We start from the raw sequence: 17,336 nt of genomic DNA, 5'->3' as shown, positions 1-17,336 counted from the left end.
GCCAAACACAGGTGGGGTTTTTGAATAACTATAAGAAAGTGCCAGTGTGTTTGGGTGTTCTTCCTGAAGAGTTAAATAAGAAAGTGAAAAAATACCAGCATTTTAACCACACAGCAGAAAACGGTGACTCTCATTCATATGTTTCCTCTCTCTCGTGTTTTCTTGCTGTTTTCCCTTTTCAATCAACTGTTTAAATTGAATGATCATTGTGAACTACAAGTCGTTCTACCAGAGACAGCATAAAGAACTGCAACTGTACTCCAGTCTGAATGATTTGCAACCTCCACTGGGGAAATTCCAACCAATCGTATCATAGAATCATAGAATATCAGGGTTGGAAGGGACCTGAGGAGGTCATCTAGTCCAACCCCCTGCTCAAAGCAGGACCAATCCCCAATTAAATCATCCCAGCCAGGGCTTTGTCAAGCCTGACCTTAAAAACTTCTAGGGAAGGGGATTCCACCACCTCCCTAGGCAACGCATTCCAGTGTTTCACCGCCCTCCAAGTGAAAAAGTTTTTCCTAATATCCAACCTAAATCTCCCCCAATGCAACTTGAGACCATTACTCCTTGTTCTGTCATCTGCTACCATTGAGAACAGTCTAGAGCCATCCTCTTTGAAACCCCCTTTCAGGTAGTTGAAAGCAGCTATCAAATCCCCCCTCATTCTTCTCTTCTGAAGACTAAACATCCCCAGTTCCCTCAGCCTCTCCTCATAAGTCATGTATTCCAGTCCCCTAATCATTTTTGTTGCCCTCCGCTGGACTCCTTCCAATTTTTCCACATCCTTCTTGTAGTGTGGGGCCCAAAACTGGACACAGTAATCTAGATGAGGCCTCACCAATATCCAATAGAGGGGAACGATCACATCCCTCGATCTTCTGGCAATGCCCCTACTTATACATCCCAAAATGCCATTGGCCTTCTTGGCAACAAGGGCACACTGTTGACTCATATCCAACTTCTTGTCCACTGTAATCCCTAGGTCCTTTTCTGCAGAACTGCTGCTGAGCCACTCGGTCCCTAGTCTGTAGTGGTGCATGGGATTCTTCCGTCCTAAGTGCAGGACTCTGCACTTGTCCTTGTTGAACCTCATCAGATTTCTTTTGGCCCAATCCTCCAGTTTGTCTAGGTCCCTCTGTATCCTATCCCTACCCTCCAGCGTATCTACCACTCCTCCCAGTTTAGTGTCATCCGCAAACTTGCTGAGGGTGCAATCCACACCATCCTCCAGATCATTTATGAAGATATTGAACAAAACCGGCCCCAGGACCAACCCCTGGGGCACTCCACTTGATACCGGCTGCCAACTAGACATGGAGCCATTGATCACTACCCATTGAGCCCGACAATCTAGCCAGCTTTCTATCCACCTTATAGTGCATTCATCCAGCCCATACTTCTTTAACTTGCTGACAAGAATACTGTGGGAGACCGTGTCAAAAGCTTTGCTAAAGTCAAGGAACAACACGTTCACTGCTTTCCCTTCATCCACAGAGCCAGTTATCTCATCGTAGAAGGCAATTAGATTAGTCAGGCATGACTTGCCCTTGGTGAATCCATGTATCTAAACCTCTGCTCCCTCCGGTTGTTCTGTAGGATAGTGCTGCCTGGTTTGGATCTGGTTTCTTGAGAGAAACAGGCACACTGCTGGGTTACCATCTTTAACTCTTTTTAAAAAAAGAAGAACCCCACAAGCTTATTCTCTCTTTCCCTAGAGGAATATTTGTCAGGAAATTGCTGGTTCTCTGCCCCCATTTCCCCAGAGAGTCTCAGGAACAGTAGCCAAACACAGCTGGCACTCTCTGAAGAACTAAATAAGAAAGTGCTGCTCTGTTTGGATTGTGTTGGCTCCCTTGGGGTCCCACCTGTCAAATTCTTCAGCTCTCCAATAGTTTTCTGGAGAGCATTTCTCATCGATGGAGAGAGGAATCCAACACAACCGAATGGCGCAGCACTCATCTACCACCCCAATGGGAGCACTTGCTGGCTAAGTGCTGTTGAGGCAACAGGTAACTCCTTTTGAGGCATAGGTTAAGGGAAAAAATACAGCATGTTTTCTACACAGCAGAAATCCATAATGCTTATTCTGATGTTCTCTCTCTCTCTTGATTTCCTCTTCTCCATCCATTGAATCTTTATATTCAATTATCATAATGAACTGCAGGTAAAGTGACCCTGAGACAGGGGAAAGAACTGCACCCACGCTCCACAAGTGACTCTGGAGCAACCTCTACCCATGATATTTTGGCCTTTTCATATAACATGTTCTGTCTGCCTAAGACATGGGCACCAAAAGCCAGCTCCATCTAAGTCTTCCCTTTTCCTCATCAGTAAGCGGCAGGGCATGCCGGATGACCTCAGCAGCATCACCCAAGGCCAATATCAGGGCATCTACCTCGTATTCCCGTGCTTTCTCTGTTAAACCTTACAGAATTATTCATATAACCGAATGCTGGGGCATGGCTGCACCCTTCGCTTTCTTTTCTCCTCAGGGGTCCTGGTCCTGGGTTCATTCATAAAGGCGGCTGGGGCCTCCACCCAAGCAAACCTTTCCTAATGCTGAGAACCCAGAGGGCCTGTGACAGGGATGCTCCATTCACTGCTAAAATGGCACCTCCTCTGGTCACTCTGGGGAATAGCACACAAGGTCAATGCTCCCTTCTCACAGTTGCATGCCATCTCTCTGCCTTTCTCTCTGGGTCTACCGCCCCTTTCTTGCCCCAGGAGCTGCTGCTCCCTCTTCGTGACTTAGCCCTCTGGGCAGGTCATCAAATGTCTTCCCCTTCTGAGGCAGAAAAGTATCTTCCCACAAACAGGCTCCTATTCACTCCCTCACTGTCACTCTATTCCAGGTTCTGGCTCAGGGACCCTCTAGCCAGCAGTCAAGGACTATTCCTTTCTAGACCTTGCTGCTTTTCCTTGAGCCCTGTCCTACCTTCCTGGCTTTGCCAGCCCAAACGCACCTCCCTTCTCCCAGGGAGTGACTGTAGACTTTCCCAGCAGCCCCCTTTTCCAGCCAATTTCCTGCCTTTTATAGCCTTAGCCCAGCTTGTTCCCCCTCAGCTGGGCCCCTTCACTCAGGCAGGGGGTTACTTCTTCACCTGATTCCCCTCAGCTGTGGCTTGTTGGGTCAATTAGCCCCCTTCTCAGTCTGCCTTAACCTTTTCAGGGAAAGTGTGGGGTGAACACCCCATTACAGGGTTTTATCCCTTTGGAAAATATTCAACACCCCATTTTGCACAGAGGAATGTAAGTGAGAGCACACAAAAGTAAAATAGATATCACAATTCCCAGAGGAATAACCCAGCAACTGGAGCTCTGTTAGATATGGGGAACTGTGATGGTGGTGTACTCTTACTCACCTGGGTGACGCCCCCTTCTGGTGATTCTGGGGATTAGCCCAGCATGGTTCAATGCTGCCTTGCACCTTTCCTTACACTAACAGAGGCATCGTACAGCCTCTCATGACTCAGTACTCCAGCCAGGTCTCTTCTGTGTTTTCCCTTCCCTTCAAGCTCTCAAAGTCTCTCTCAGGGGTGGGGCAGTCCTCATACCCACTGCCCTGACTATTTCACTCCTGCAGTGACTCAGGCGGTCTTCCCGTTTGCTGCCACTCTGCAGTGTATAGAAGGGGAACCCAGGCCCATCCTCTACTCTGGCTTCCAGTCCAGAGCTCTACTGTGAGCAGATAAGATCTAGTTCTTCCTGAAAAAGAACATAAGAATGGCCCTACTGGGTCAGACCAAAGGTCCATCTAGCCCAGTATCCTGTTTTCCGACAGTGGACAGTGCCAGGTGCCCCAGAGGGAATGAACAGAACAGGTAATTCAAGTGATCCATCCCGTTGCTCATTTCCAGCTTCTGGGAAACAGAGGCTCGGGACACCCATTCCTGCCCATCTAGATAATAGCCATTGATTGACCTATCCTCCATGAATTTATCTAGTTCTTTTTTGAACCCTGTTTTGGTCTTGGCCTTCACAACATCCTGTGGCAAGGAGTTCCACAGGACTGTGCATTGTGTGAAGAAATACTTCCTTTTGTTTGTTTTAAATCTGATACCTATTAATTTCATTTGGTGACCCCTAGTTCTTGTGTTATGAGAAGCAGTAAACACTTCCTAATCTACTTTCTCTATCCCAGTAGTGATTTTATAGACCTCAACCATATCCCCCCTTAGCCGTCTCTTTTCCAAGCTGAAAAGTCCCAGTTTTATTAATCTCTCCTTGTACAGAAGCCGTTCCATACCCCTCATCATTTTTGTTGCCCTTTTCTGAATCTTACTGCTCTCTTCCCTGGACTACTTCCCACCATACTTCTTTGAGCGTTTCCTTCACCAGCCTTCCTAATCGGGCTCCTCTCTCTGAATTCTTCCTCATGGATTCCTATCCCCCCTTCCTTCTCCCTTACCTCATAGACTGCAGGCTTCCTCCCTGCTTCCCCCTCCCCCCCTCCCCCTGGCGACAGTGTCACCAGCCTCCTGGTTTTATAGAATCCTTCCTGTCCCCTCACAGGCGAGTGCTTCTCTTTAGTGCTGTCCACACATCATCTCCGATTGCAGCTTTGTTCGGCTGATTTGGCCCACCTGGCCTCATTCTACTTGTTCAGGGCTGGGGTGGCGACTACATCCCATCACAGGAACTCAGGGGTAAGGGACAATGTGAAAAGGGGTCAGAATAATAGAAGACAAGATGAACAATACATGAACTCACCCCCCTCCCAACACTGACAGCAAATAGATATCACCTGGTTCTCTCCCAACACCTGCCTAGGCAAATGCTGGGTTTAGACTCAAACTTGATCTATGCTACCAATTTATATTGGTATAACCATGTCTCTCAAGGGTGTGGAAAATCCACTTCCCCAGCAATGTTCTTATATTGACCTGACCCGCAGTGTAGACAGCACTCTGTTGACACCAGGGCTCCTCCTAATCTTCTCCCTTGTGTTCTTCCGTCAACGTAGTTTCCGCCTCTCAGGGAGAAGCTGTCCTGTCAGCATAGGGAGTAAAAAGAAAAGGAGTACTTGTGGCACCTTAGAGACTAACCAATTTATTTGAGCATGAGCTTTCGTGAGCTACAGCTCACTTCATCGGATGCATATCGTGGAAACTACATAGGGAGTGTTTTCACTGAGCACTACAGTGGTTCTGCTGCAGGCTAGGATGGGTGGTACAGACCTGAACTCGGTGGCGGGAATAAAACACAATAATCAAATGAATAAGCAGGTGTGTTCTTACCAATTATCTACACCCTAGGATAGTAAGAGCATCCTCATGGCTCCCTGGTCTGGAGTCAGCTGTGCAGTTAGCCTGGCTCTCGGTAGCCAAACCTTCACGCTCTCCTCAGTCTCCTGGCTGTCTGGTCTCTGCTGAGATGACACTGTTCAAGGTCTCAGAAATCCCTAAAGATTTTCCTAGGGTGGGAATGTGGAGAGTAGAAGGCTTCTCTCCGTCTGGGATGCTTCTCTCTCTGCTACATTCCAAAAAGCAGCCAAAACCCAAAGTAAAACTAAACCCTTTGTCTCTGAGTTCTGGCTTACGACTGATTCCTGTAGTAGCTTCCAGCTTGTTCAATCTCCGCCCTGGACTCTAGACAGCCTGGGAATTGTAGTCCTGATCCTCTGCCACCATTACTGCTGTCGTCCAGGGTTCAGGCTTCAGGTATTTCAGGAGCACCCTCTGCAAGATGAGAGTCACCAGCGTAGAAATGCAGCCTCGGCTCTACAGGAAGGGTTTCTGGTTTTAATCAACAAAAATCAATCATTGTTTATCCAATAAATGCTGGAAATGGTTACTCCATTCGTGCTGACTTCATCCCTTTCCCAGTGCAGTTTGTTAATAGGTCAGGTGTGGCCAAACCAAGGATCAAGAGCTGCATGTGGCTCTTTTACAGTTAAAGTGCGACTCGCGGATTACACCCCCCCATGGTCTCCAATTCTCTGCCTATTAGACTGGGGGGGGCGCCACACAGCTGCCATCCCCCCTCCCAGCCCTGGATCACTGGAGTGGGGGAGCGGGTGGCATGCCCTGGAGCGCCGGGTGGCCGGGAAGTGTGGGCCCACCCTTCTCAGACCCGGAGCACAGGCCAGCCCCCTTTAGCTCCGTCCTTGGGCCCTGGTCACGGGGGGAAGAACCCCTCTGCCTGGCAGCACAGCGCCGAGAAGCAGGAATGGGTCTGCGGACAGAGTCTCGATGGAGCCATCCAAGGCTGTTTGGGGAGGCTCGGCATTCCCTTCCCTTCGATACCCATTGCCCATGCATCCAGTGTTTACTGACAAAACAGTACCCAATTCCTTCCTGGCCTTGTTTCAATTTAAAACTGATCTGTTTTCAGACTCTAATACAGAGCCAGTTTATTTCCTTCGGGAAACACTGTCCACTGGGGAGTAAAAATCCCAGCAACAATTATCAGTTGAAGTCTCTGGGGTCATTTGGAAGAAATTAGATTCCTCCTTCCTTGACAATGTCATTGATTTCTTTTCAAGAGGTTGGAGAGACAAGTAGCCCCATTTGATGTCAGGCATGTACCGGCACGTATGAGAACTTGGCATCTTTATTAGTGTGGTAGGGTTTCTCTTCCTTTCTATTCAAGCTTTCTTTACTGGTAACATAGGATACATCTACACTGCAACTAGACCCCCATGGCTGGCCCATGCCAGCTGACTTGGGTTCATGGGGCTCGAACTGCAGGGCTGTTTCATTACTGTGTAGATTTCTGGATGTGGGCTGGAGCCTGAGCTCTGGGAACCTCTCAATCGGCAGGGTCCTACAGCCCAGGCTCCAGCCTGAGCCTGGAAGTCTACACAGCAATAAAACAGTCCCACAGCCCGAGCCCTGCAAGCCCGAGTTGGCTGGCACGGGCTAGCTGCGGCTTTTCCTTTGCTATGCAGACACACCCATAGGGACTACAGTGCTGGAACAGACCCGGTCCTATGCCCAGGTGCATTAGAAGAGGGTGAAAACACAGAACCTTTTGGGGCCCTTGATGATAGTTCGTTTATGGCCTGAGACTGAGTGTCATTAACATAAACATTTTTATCAATGACTGGGAAGAATCCATAAAATCATCGCTGAAAAAGTCTGCGGATGACACATGACTTGGGGGAGTGGTAAATAATGAAGTGGACGCGTCACTGATTCAGAGTGATCCGGATCACTTGGTAAACTGGGAGCAAGCAAATGATGTGTGTTTTAATCTGGCTAAATGCAAATCTATACATCTAGGAACCCAGAATGCTGTCCATAGGTACAGCATGGGGGACTTCACCTTGGGGAGCAGCGACTCTGAAAAAGTTTGGAGGCTCGTGGTGGATAATCAGCTGAACACAAGCTCCCAGTGCGACACTGTGGCCAAAAGAGGGAATGCGATCCTGGGATGCATGAGCAGGGGAATCTGGAGTAGGCACAGAGAGGTTATTTTACCTCTGCATTGGTCACTCGTGTGACTGCTGCTGGAATCCTGTGTCCAGTTCTGGTGCCCACCATTCAAGAAGGATGTTGATAAATTAGAGAAGGTTCAGAGAAGGGCCACAAGAATAATTAAAGGGTTAGAAAACCTGCCTGAGAGTGACAGACTCAAGGAGCTCCATCTATTTAGCTTAACAAAGCAAAGGTGACTTCATCCCAGTCTCTCACTACCTCCGTGGGGAACAAATATTTCACAATGGGCTCTTCAATCTAGCAGAGAAAGGTTGAACCCAATCCAATGGCTGGAAGTTGAAGCTAAACAAATTCAGACTGGAAATAAAGCACACATTTTTAACTGTGAGAGTAATTAACAATTGGGACAACTTACCAAGGGTCGTGGTGGATTCTTCATCCCTGACCATTTTAAAATCAAGATGGGATGTTTTTCTGCTCGAGGGATTATCATGGGGCAGTTCCACCGGGGGTGAGTCTATATGACCACAGTGGTCCTTTCTGGCCTTGGAATCTATGAATAACTGTGGGGCATCTGGCTCCTCTGCTTTGCACTTTGTGTGATCATTTGCACTCGTGTAAAATGCCACCCCTTTGCACACATGTAAAGACTACAGAAAGTGAAGAGCAGAAAAAAATGCAGTCCCTTAATTCCTTTTTTCCCCTTCTAAATTACGAGATTCATTTTACATGGTGTTAAAAATCTGGACTGGACTGATGCTAATAATATACAGCTCTTTCATCCACAGATCTCAAAGCGCTTGACCAAGGAGGTGAGTATCATATTGCCCTTTATACAGATGGGAAACTGAGGCACAACTAGGGGAAGTGACTGTCCCAACAGCACCAGAATAGACCCCAGGTCTGCTGCATCCCACTTCAGTACATTATCCACTAGTCCACACTGCTTCCCTGGACACTAACTCATCTGCATAGCTGACTTCAGTGCAGGATGAATAGCCCTGGCCTGCTTTATGTGGGTTAGTGTGCGGGAGGCATGTAGCAGTGAGGGCCCAAACCAAGGGTTCCGGGTTTAAGTCATTGCTCTGACACAGACTTCGTGTATGACTGGTCACTTAAGGCTGGATTCAACAAAGGATTTAGGCACCTAGCTGCCCACTTGAAATACCTAAATCCCAGACTCAGGCCCCAATGTAATTCACAAAGTCCCCCGCACAGTAGCCACTGAACTTCGCAGGTGCTAAAACTTTCCTGACACCAAAATTCTTGAAGTCAGACCTCCCTGCCCCTGCCTTCGAGCCTACGCATGGCAGCCCCATGCCAGGTGTCCAGCTGCCTGGGCCCCAGAGCGATTCACTAACTGGGGGCAGACGGGCATTCCTCCTCCTAATACACTGGAGGGGCACAACCCTGTAAGTGTGCACTGAGCTCGCCTACCGGATCAGGTCCCCATGGGCGATCCTACACAAAATGCAGGGCTGGGGTGGGGAGTCCCTGCCTCATAACTTGCAGCCCAGTGGTTAGGGCTGGCTCAAGTCCCCGCTCCACCTGAGGAGAGAAGAAAGGGTTTGAATGCAAGAGGCTGGACTAGAGGACCTTTCGAGGTCCCTTCAAATCCTACACTTCTGTGATTCTGTGAAATGCCCTTTTATAACACTGTTGCATGGGCACCAACTATATAGCACCCATGGGAAAAAAATAGTGGGTGCTCAGCACCCACCAGCAGCCAGCTCCCTGACTTCCCACCCCAGCTCCTCCCATCTGCCAGCAGCCCTGCCAATCAGCTCCTCCCCGTCCCTCCCAGTGCCTCCCGCCTGCCGCGATCAGCTGTTCCCTAGCCTGCAGGAGGCGCTGGGGGGGGCAGGGAGAGGAGCGGGAACGCTCGGGGGAGGGGGCAGAATTGGGCAGGAAGAGGTGGGGCAGGGGTGGGGGTTTAGGAGAAGCAGGGGTCTGGGGCCAAGTGGGGGTGGGAAGAGGCGGGGGGAGCTTGGGGGAAGGGGGTGGGTGGGGAACAGGAAAATAGGATCTGGGGAAGGCAGGGGATAAGGTTCGTTAATCATTATTGATAAATAAGCCAGTCCCCTACCATCTAACACACACAAACTCCTCCCATCCCAGCTCCCTCCCCGTGGCCTTCCTGAGGCAGATGGTGCGCTGACATTGCGTGTCCTGAGATGGTGTGTTGTGGTGCCGGCCAGCTTAAACAAAAGTCTCCTTGTCATGGATCCACAGGATTCAGGTTACCTCCCAGCTTTTCCAAAGTTTCTTCAGTGGGCCAGCCCCAATAGGGGTCCCAGTCTTCCTTCAGGGCAGGACCCGTGGCCTCAAGGCCTCCGAGACTGAGCCCCATAGCTCCTACCATCCTGCTCAGCAAATCCTCCTGAGATAGACGGCTTGTCAGAGACTTGTTCCCTCTTCAGGGCTCGTTGCACCTCCGTAGGGTGACCAGATGTCCCAATTTTATAGGGACAGTCCTGATTTTGGGGTCTTTTTCTTATATAGGCTCCTATTACCCTCCACCTCCTGTCCCGATTTTTCACATTTGCTGTCTGGTCACCCTACTCCATGAGTATTTGCAGAGACAGCAGGCAGCTCTGCCAAGCAGAGCGGGCTTTGTTACTCCGCTGGGACCCAGCACTGGGAAGTCCGTAATTTAGCACAGAGGAGCTTAAGCTATCATCCATATCAGCCAAGTCAGGGCTCCCTTGAGCCGTGCCACTGATGAAACTGTCTTGGCTTCCTCCCTTTGTCGCCCAATCCCAGGGGAGCTCCCCAGTCTCTACAAAAGCCAGGTCTTATTCTAGGTTCCTGTCAGACTTTGGTCCATGGTCCTCCTCCTGCAGACCCCTGCTGAGTTCACACGCTCTGCCTGCCTGGAGCATCCCATCGTTAGGTGTCAATTGTGCAGTCACTGGGGCTTCCATTGTCTTCATCGGACTTTTAGCCAGTCCTTTAACGACCCGCTCATTCCACCCCAGACAGTCTTGTGACCTGCACATCCTCAAACCTCCCACTCTGCCCCACGAGCGGCTCTTTAGTCCTTTAGCACCCCATTTTGTAGCAATTCCTAGTCAAGTCCATCCCTGCCATGCATATCGCGCATTAAAATACTACAGAAAATTCCCACTTCCTCACCCGCCTTTCTTTATCTTCACCCTGGGGTGAGGTCCTCTTCTGACTCCAGCCAGGCTCACTGGTTCCCCCAATCTGGACTCCTCCTGCGGTCTCAGTGGGCTCTCAGTAGACAGTGCCGGTCGGATGCTGGATGCTGGAGACGGCGGTGCTGGAGCTGCCGGATCTGTGCATCTAGAATCTCAGAGCAGGGCAACCTCACTTCCGGGAGAAGGGGGAATTCAGCAGGGACTCGCCGAGCTGTGCTGTCACTCTCCCAGCATCCACACTCAACCCTCCGTGCTGGGAACTGGAATGAGTTGGGAAGGGGGGGCATCTGAATTGTCATCCTTTTTTGGTGGGACCTCTTAGAAGCCCAGACCAGGGAAAGAGCAATGAGAGCTGAGACAGTGGAGTCCTTGTCTGCTGACTATAGGGTCCCTGGGCTGGAAATTAAAAGCAGCCAGACTGGGTCAGACCAATGGTCCCTCCAGCCCAGTGTCCTGTCTTCCGACAGTGGCCACTGTCAGATGCTTCAGAGGGAATGAACAGAACAGGGCGACTATCGAGTGATCTATCCCTGTCGTCCAGTCCCAGCCTCTGGCAGTCAGAGGTTTACGTACACCCAGAGCATGGGGTTGGTCCTAGATCATCTTGGCTAATATCTATTGATGGACCAATCCTCCAGGAACTTATCTCGTTCTTTTCTGAACCCAGTTATAGTTTTGGCCTTCCCATCGTCCCCTCGCAAGGAGTTCCACAGGTTGATTGGAACCTGAGGTAGTGGGAGGACCCGGGTTTCCCTACCAGCCATTGGGAAGTGCTGCAGGACTCATGAAAGTCACCCAGAGAGCTGGTCCAGTGAGACTTTGATATCCCAGAAAGGGAAAACTACATAGTGACCAGGCCGGAGGGCTAAGTCACAAAGAGAGAACACCCTGAGTCCCAGAGAGCAAGAGGGGCCATGGGGGGAGTGAGCAAAGGCAGGGGGTGCTAGACCAGGCAAGAGCTGATCCCCAGACCCATCACAAAGGGGCATCCCCAATGGTGAGTGAGTGAACCCTGTTACTGGTGGTCACAAGACATGTAGGCCCCACCCCTGCTGCCTGCCACCACCTCACTGCACAGCATCTGCCGTGCAGCAATGTGACCTGTCAGCACGTTCTCACCACAGTACAGGAGAAAGGGGGCTGACCCGAGCCAAAACCAGCCCATGTACTCAGGTCCCACTGGGCTGCAGGGCTCTGTCTAGTACCCCCGGGGGTTGTGTGAACAGAGGTGAGCCCAAAGGTGGGGGCACAGCATGAAGGCATTTGGGAGCCGCTGGTTTACAAAAGAGGAAGTTCCTCGCCCTGGGGGCTGCAGATAAAACCATGAAACCGTGACCTAAGCGAGCACCTGAAACTCAGAAACCAGGAAGGTGAAGAAATCTATTTATTTATTAATCTCATGATGGTTTTAGCCAGTCTTGTGGGGTTTTTTTTGCCCACCTCACACATTGTTGAGCTTATGCTCAAATAAATTGGTTAGTCTCTAAGGTGCCACAAGTCCTCCTTTTCACACTGTTTTTGAACATTCAGAGTTGGCAGTACTAGGGAGAGGGGAGGCAGTGCAGCCTAGTGGCGAGCACAGCATCCCAGGACTCAGCAGACCTGGGACCTAGTCCCAGCTCTGCCTGTGAGTGCAAGTCAAGGCACTGCTCTGTGCCTCAGTTTACCCATCTGTAAAATGCAGCTAATGATACTGACCTCCTTGGTCAAGCAGTTTGGGCTCCTCTGACAAAAAGTGTTGTTTAAGAGTTAGCGGTATTATCTTACCCCAGGGCAATGGACTTGGCTGGGGGTGCTACTGCACTATAAATAACATCATCCAATCTAAGACGTGTGCAGCCAATTATTTCAGTCCCTAATATGTTTTAAGTATACTTATGTTTTAAGTTACATTTGTATTGAATTATAATGTTAGCTGTGTATTAATGTATAATTAGTATGTGATGGGGGGTTCTTAATTTTCAATAGTGTTCACCCCATCAAAGCCAATAATTTCATTTAATGGATTTATTGTTTTGGTTAGGTATAATCAATTAATGAGTGATGATATTAAGTATCAGAGTAACAGCCGTGTTAGTCTGTATTTGCAAAAAGAAAAGGAGTACTTGTGGCACCTTAGAGACTAACCCATTTATTAGAGCATAAGCTTTCGTGAGCTACAGCTCACTTCATCGGATGCACACAAGCTTATGCTCAAATAAATGGGTTAGTCTCTAAGGTGCCACAAGTCCTCCTTTTCTTTTTGCAAATACAGACTAACACGGCTGTTACTCTGAAACCTATGGTAGGAGTGGCCATAACACAGGATAAAAACATTTCCCTGATCCAGATAGGGTAGGAAGACCCCATCAGGAGACTCACACACACACACTTCCACTGACGACAACCCTTTGAGAGATCCACCTGACTCTATAATATCTTTGGGGATGTGAGTATGAATACACTGCTGGCTATTGTATGGGCCCTCTCAGGTTTTGTATATGTGTTTGTGATTGTAACCTGAATTATCTGCACAATGAAGCTTATAATACAGAGAAAATTCCCTAAATTCAATGTAAATAAAGGCCACATGTGAAACCTGTGCTAACAGCCCCAGGCTACTCATGATGGCTTGTTTCCATGGCTAGTAAAACCTCAGGCTCCACTCCTGGTGAAAAATTCTTCCATGCTAACCACACAGTCGGAAAACAGCATCCTTTTGGGTGGAGAGTGACCACCTTTCCTAGACGGAAATAGGGGAAAGCCACATGAGAAACAAGGGACAATGCTTTATTTGAAGGGATGTCTTAGGGAAACACCGTTTCTCTTGGCATATCATATTTTTTCTCTCACACGTACATTTCTACTGTCCAATGCAATTAGCATAAGCTTCAATTTAATGTTTAAATGGTACTTTATCATATTTAATACATTTTAATACATCTTATCATAAAGGACAGGTGGTCTCTCTAAGAGACAAATCAATTAAACCAGGGACGGTCCCTTAAAATAAAGGACATGTGGTCACCCTACTTGGGTGCATACTATTACCGGATATCACTGTTGCAGTTAATTTCTTACCATTAGCAAGGATTCATGTATTCCACGCCGAGCGGCGTCCTGATTCTGCTGCATAGTCGCATGGCTTCTGTAGCCTGGCTGCCTGGATTCTGCAGCAATCCGGTGTGCCAGGCTGGAAATTTTACATCGGCTTTGCCGTTATGCTGGAGGGAGTTAGTGGCTGCCAATAGGTGGGTCTCCGGTCCAAGAACAATCACAGCGCATCAGAAGGCTCAATCTAGTCCCTTTATGTGGTTAAAAACAGCTGGGGTGGGCAGGGGAAAGAGGTGGGTAGCAACCACCCAAGGCACCAGGCCGTATGGCCGGGCGGAGCTAGGTCGTGCAGATGGAGGGCTGTCCCTGCTTGCAGATATGGGGCCTGGGATATGGGGCGCAGGCTGTGGGGCTTGGGGGCAGGAAGCCGGGAGGGGGAGTGTGACTCTGAGAGGAAGCAGGGATGGAGCCTCTTGGGGACAGAGCTTGCTGGAGGGGCAGACGTGGCAATTTCGCAGCCAGGAAGCTGCCTGCTGCGGTTTGTTTCTACTCTCTTCAAGGACACCGGACTTTTTTTTTCAGTAAATAGAGATTACACCAAGAATATCCCTGACTCGTCTCATCCATTTCTCTCCCTGATGGAAACAAGGCCTCAAGTTTTGGCTAACTGCTCCGGCCAACTCGGCAGCAATATTTAAATTCTTTTCAGTGGAGGAGTGTCGCAAAATAAATAGGAGATTGGCACAGTGGGCTGCCTTATTTATTGTGATGTTCCATTCATTTCACATGGTCTTCACATTTGCAATGTTCTGCAGAACCCTGTATTGAGAAGGCATAACTAGAAGGCATGTGGTGGAAGCCGGGGAGTGTGGCAGCTGGGCAGGTAACACATATGGCTTTTGTCACCTGGTGAGCAGGGCCGGATTAACTTTTTGTGGGCCCGGCACCAAACATAATTGTGGGCCCCCCGGGAAATGATTGTAAAAGGGGCCGGGGGCAAAAGCACAGCGGGGCGGGAGCTAGGGTTGGTCCCTGGAGCAAGGGAGGGGCCAGGGGTAAACTGCAAGTGCAGCAGGGCTGGGGAGGGGGTAAACAGGATCCCCCACGCGCCCCTGCCCACATAGAGCGGGTACCTACCTGGTTCTAGCCCAGTCTCTTCGTCTCTCTCTGCACAGAGCTGCCCCCTCCCGCAGCAGCAGGACCGGTTCTCTTCCAGTCCTCTGGGGTGGGTGTTAGGAGTGGGAGAAGCGGAGGCTAATGTGGTTACTCCTATAACCGGACTTCTAGTTTCCAGTCAGCACTGCTAACCGGACACTCAGGTCCCGTTTTCTACTGGAGTTTCCAGTCTAAAACTGGATACCTGGCAACAGGGCTGCCAGAAATGCCCGGGGGGGGAGGGGGGGGAAGGGCAAGCAATCATTTTTAAGCGGGGTGGGGAAGCAAGTGGGGGGTGGGCTAGGGAGTGGAGAGGAGCTAGTGGGCAGGGCCATGTCTGCTGTACTGCCCAGGTAGGCTGGAGACTGTGCGGATCAGCTGACACAGTATCCCCAGCCCAGGCGACGTGACCGCCAGGGGTGGATTTAGAGTTAATGGGGCCCCCCGGCCCTGAGCTGAGCTTCATTTTTGGGGCCCCTCCATGGGACCCAGCCAAGAAAAAAGAACATTCTCTCTGATCTCCCCCCCACCCCCGTTTTTCATTCTTTTTTTCTTCATCCTCCTCCTGTAAGTAATAGCGAGTAAATGAGAATAAAGTGAGGCACCTTGTTCCTGTAGTCTCACTTATTTTTCCGCAGGCCACTGGGAAAATCACGGGGGTCCAGCGGGCCACTGAATGATCTTCCCGCATGTTGTTTGTACCGTTAGCTAACTATCGTAAAGCGCTTTGGATAAGAGCGCTTTAGAAAAAAAATGTAAAAAGCATTGGAGTGCGGGGTCTGGCCAGGAGCTGGGGCGAGGGAGGGGGCTCAGGGTTGGGGCAGGAGGTTGGGGTGTGGAGCGCTTACCTGGGGCAGCTCCTGCTTCGTGTGAGGGGTGCAGGTGGGAATGGGGGGGGGTGCAGGAGCTGCCGTTTGGTGCTCAGGGTGGGGGAGGGTGCAGGAGTCAGGGCATGGAGTGTGGGGGGGAGCTGGGTATGTGTGGGGGGTGCAGGAGTCAGGACAGGGGGCTGGGGAGGTGTGAGGAGGTGCAGGGGTCAGGGCAGGGGGCTGGGGGTGTGGGCTGGGGTCGTGGGGGTGCTCACAGCAAGGGGCTGGAGGGGGTAGCCCCGATTCCAGCCCCTTCCCCAGGTCCCACCCCCGCCTCTTCTCCACCTTCTCCTCCTCCCTGGAGCAGTGAGCATGCTGAGGCTCTGCTCTTCCCTCTCCCTCCTGCCAGCAAACAGCTGATCGGCAGCAGGGAGACGGGGAAGGGAGGGAACGCAGCACGCCAGGAGAAGAGGCGGGGGAGGAGCTTGGCTGCCCGTGGAGTCTGCCCTGCTGCAGCAGGAGCCGGCAGAATCAAGCTTCTGCCCCCACAGGAGAGAGCAGGGGGCAGAGAAGAGCGGGCCAGGCCAGGACCCCTTTGGACTGTAGGCCTGGCACCATGGTAAATCCAGTACTGCTGGTGAGACATAGGAGCTGATTGGGATAAGCATAGTCACCGGCTGTTTCTTGAAAAGTGATCCGTAATGTCGTAGAACAGCACTGAAATTTAAATAATCATCATTAGGTTTCAGAGTTAACATGCATTTGAACTGTATAGAGACCATTCCTGTTCCTCAGAGTTATGCTGTCTGCGGATTCACTGCATTGGTTGTCTCAAAATTACTTTCACCTCCACAAAGGATGGAAATATATATTGATGACAGCTTGGATTCAAAAAGATAGTTCAAAGGCAAGTGGTGAGAGAAAAACAAATTCCACGGAAATTGTAATGAAATCACACAAAACAGAGCTCTGGCATTGTGTTCCCAATATGTCTGGCTAGAGCAGATTCAGAGATAGTAACAGGTGCTGGCTTGATTGTCCTGGGAATTAACATGCTTTCATTTTTCAACACACATGATGCTGGGGAACCGTCAGTACTGATGGAAATAAACCTGAGGTTTACGTTGCAGAGACACTCTCTAGGTGGGAGAGGTTAGTGCAGAGTGCGTGAAACTCTCCACTGAAACTTTTTGCTGGTGTTTTTGACTAAATGAAACATTTTGTTTTGTTGAAAAAAACAAAAAATTTTGGCCACCCCTCCCCTCCAAAAAATGTGATTGTTCGATGAAAAATTGAAATTTTCCTTGCGTAAAAGTATAACCATCTTCTGAGCCACTCTAGTGCAGAGAACAAGGTCATTCTGTACATGTTTCAATTCAGTATTGTAACTCTCTTCCCAGAGTTATAGATTTTTAAGGCCAGGAGAGACCTTTAGATGATCCAGTCTGACTGGTTGTACAGCACAGACCAGTGAATTTCACCCAATTACCCTGTATCAAGCCCAGTCACTTGTGTTTAACTGAAATATGTCTTCCCGAAAGTAATCCAGTACTGATCTGAGGACATCAAGCAATGGCAAATCCACTTCCAATGGTTAATCACCCTCACCAATACAAACATGTACCTAATTTCTAATTTGGATTTGCCATCTTCTGCCCATTGGTTCTTGCTCTGCTTTTCTGCACTAGATTATACAGCCCTTTATTACCCATCGGGGTATGGAAATTGTATGGCGGGCCATGAATACTCACAAAATTGGGGGTTGAGGGGTGGGAGGGGGTGAGGGCTTCGGCTGG

Source organism: Lepidochelys kempii, chromosome 23 (assembly GCF_965140285.1).
Source record: "Lepidochelys kempii isolate rLepKem1 chromosome 23, rLepKem1.hap1, whole genome shotgun sequence".
Classification (NCBI taxonomy): Eukaryota; Metazoa; Chordata; order Testudines; family Cheloniidae; genus Lepidochelys; species Lepidochelys kempii.
This window is presented reverse-complemented; position numbering follows the sequence as displayed.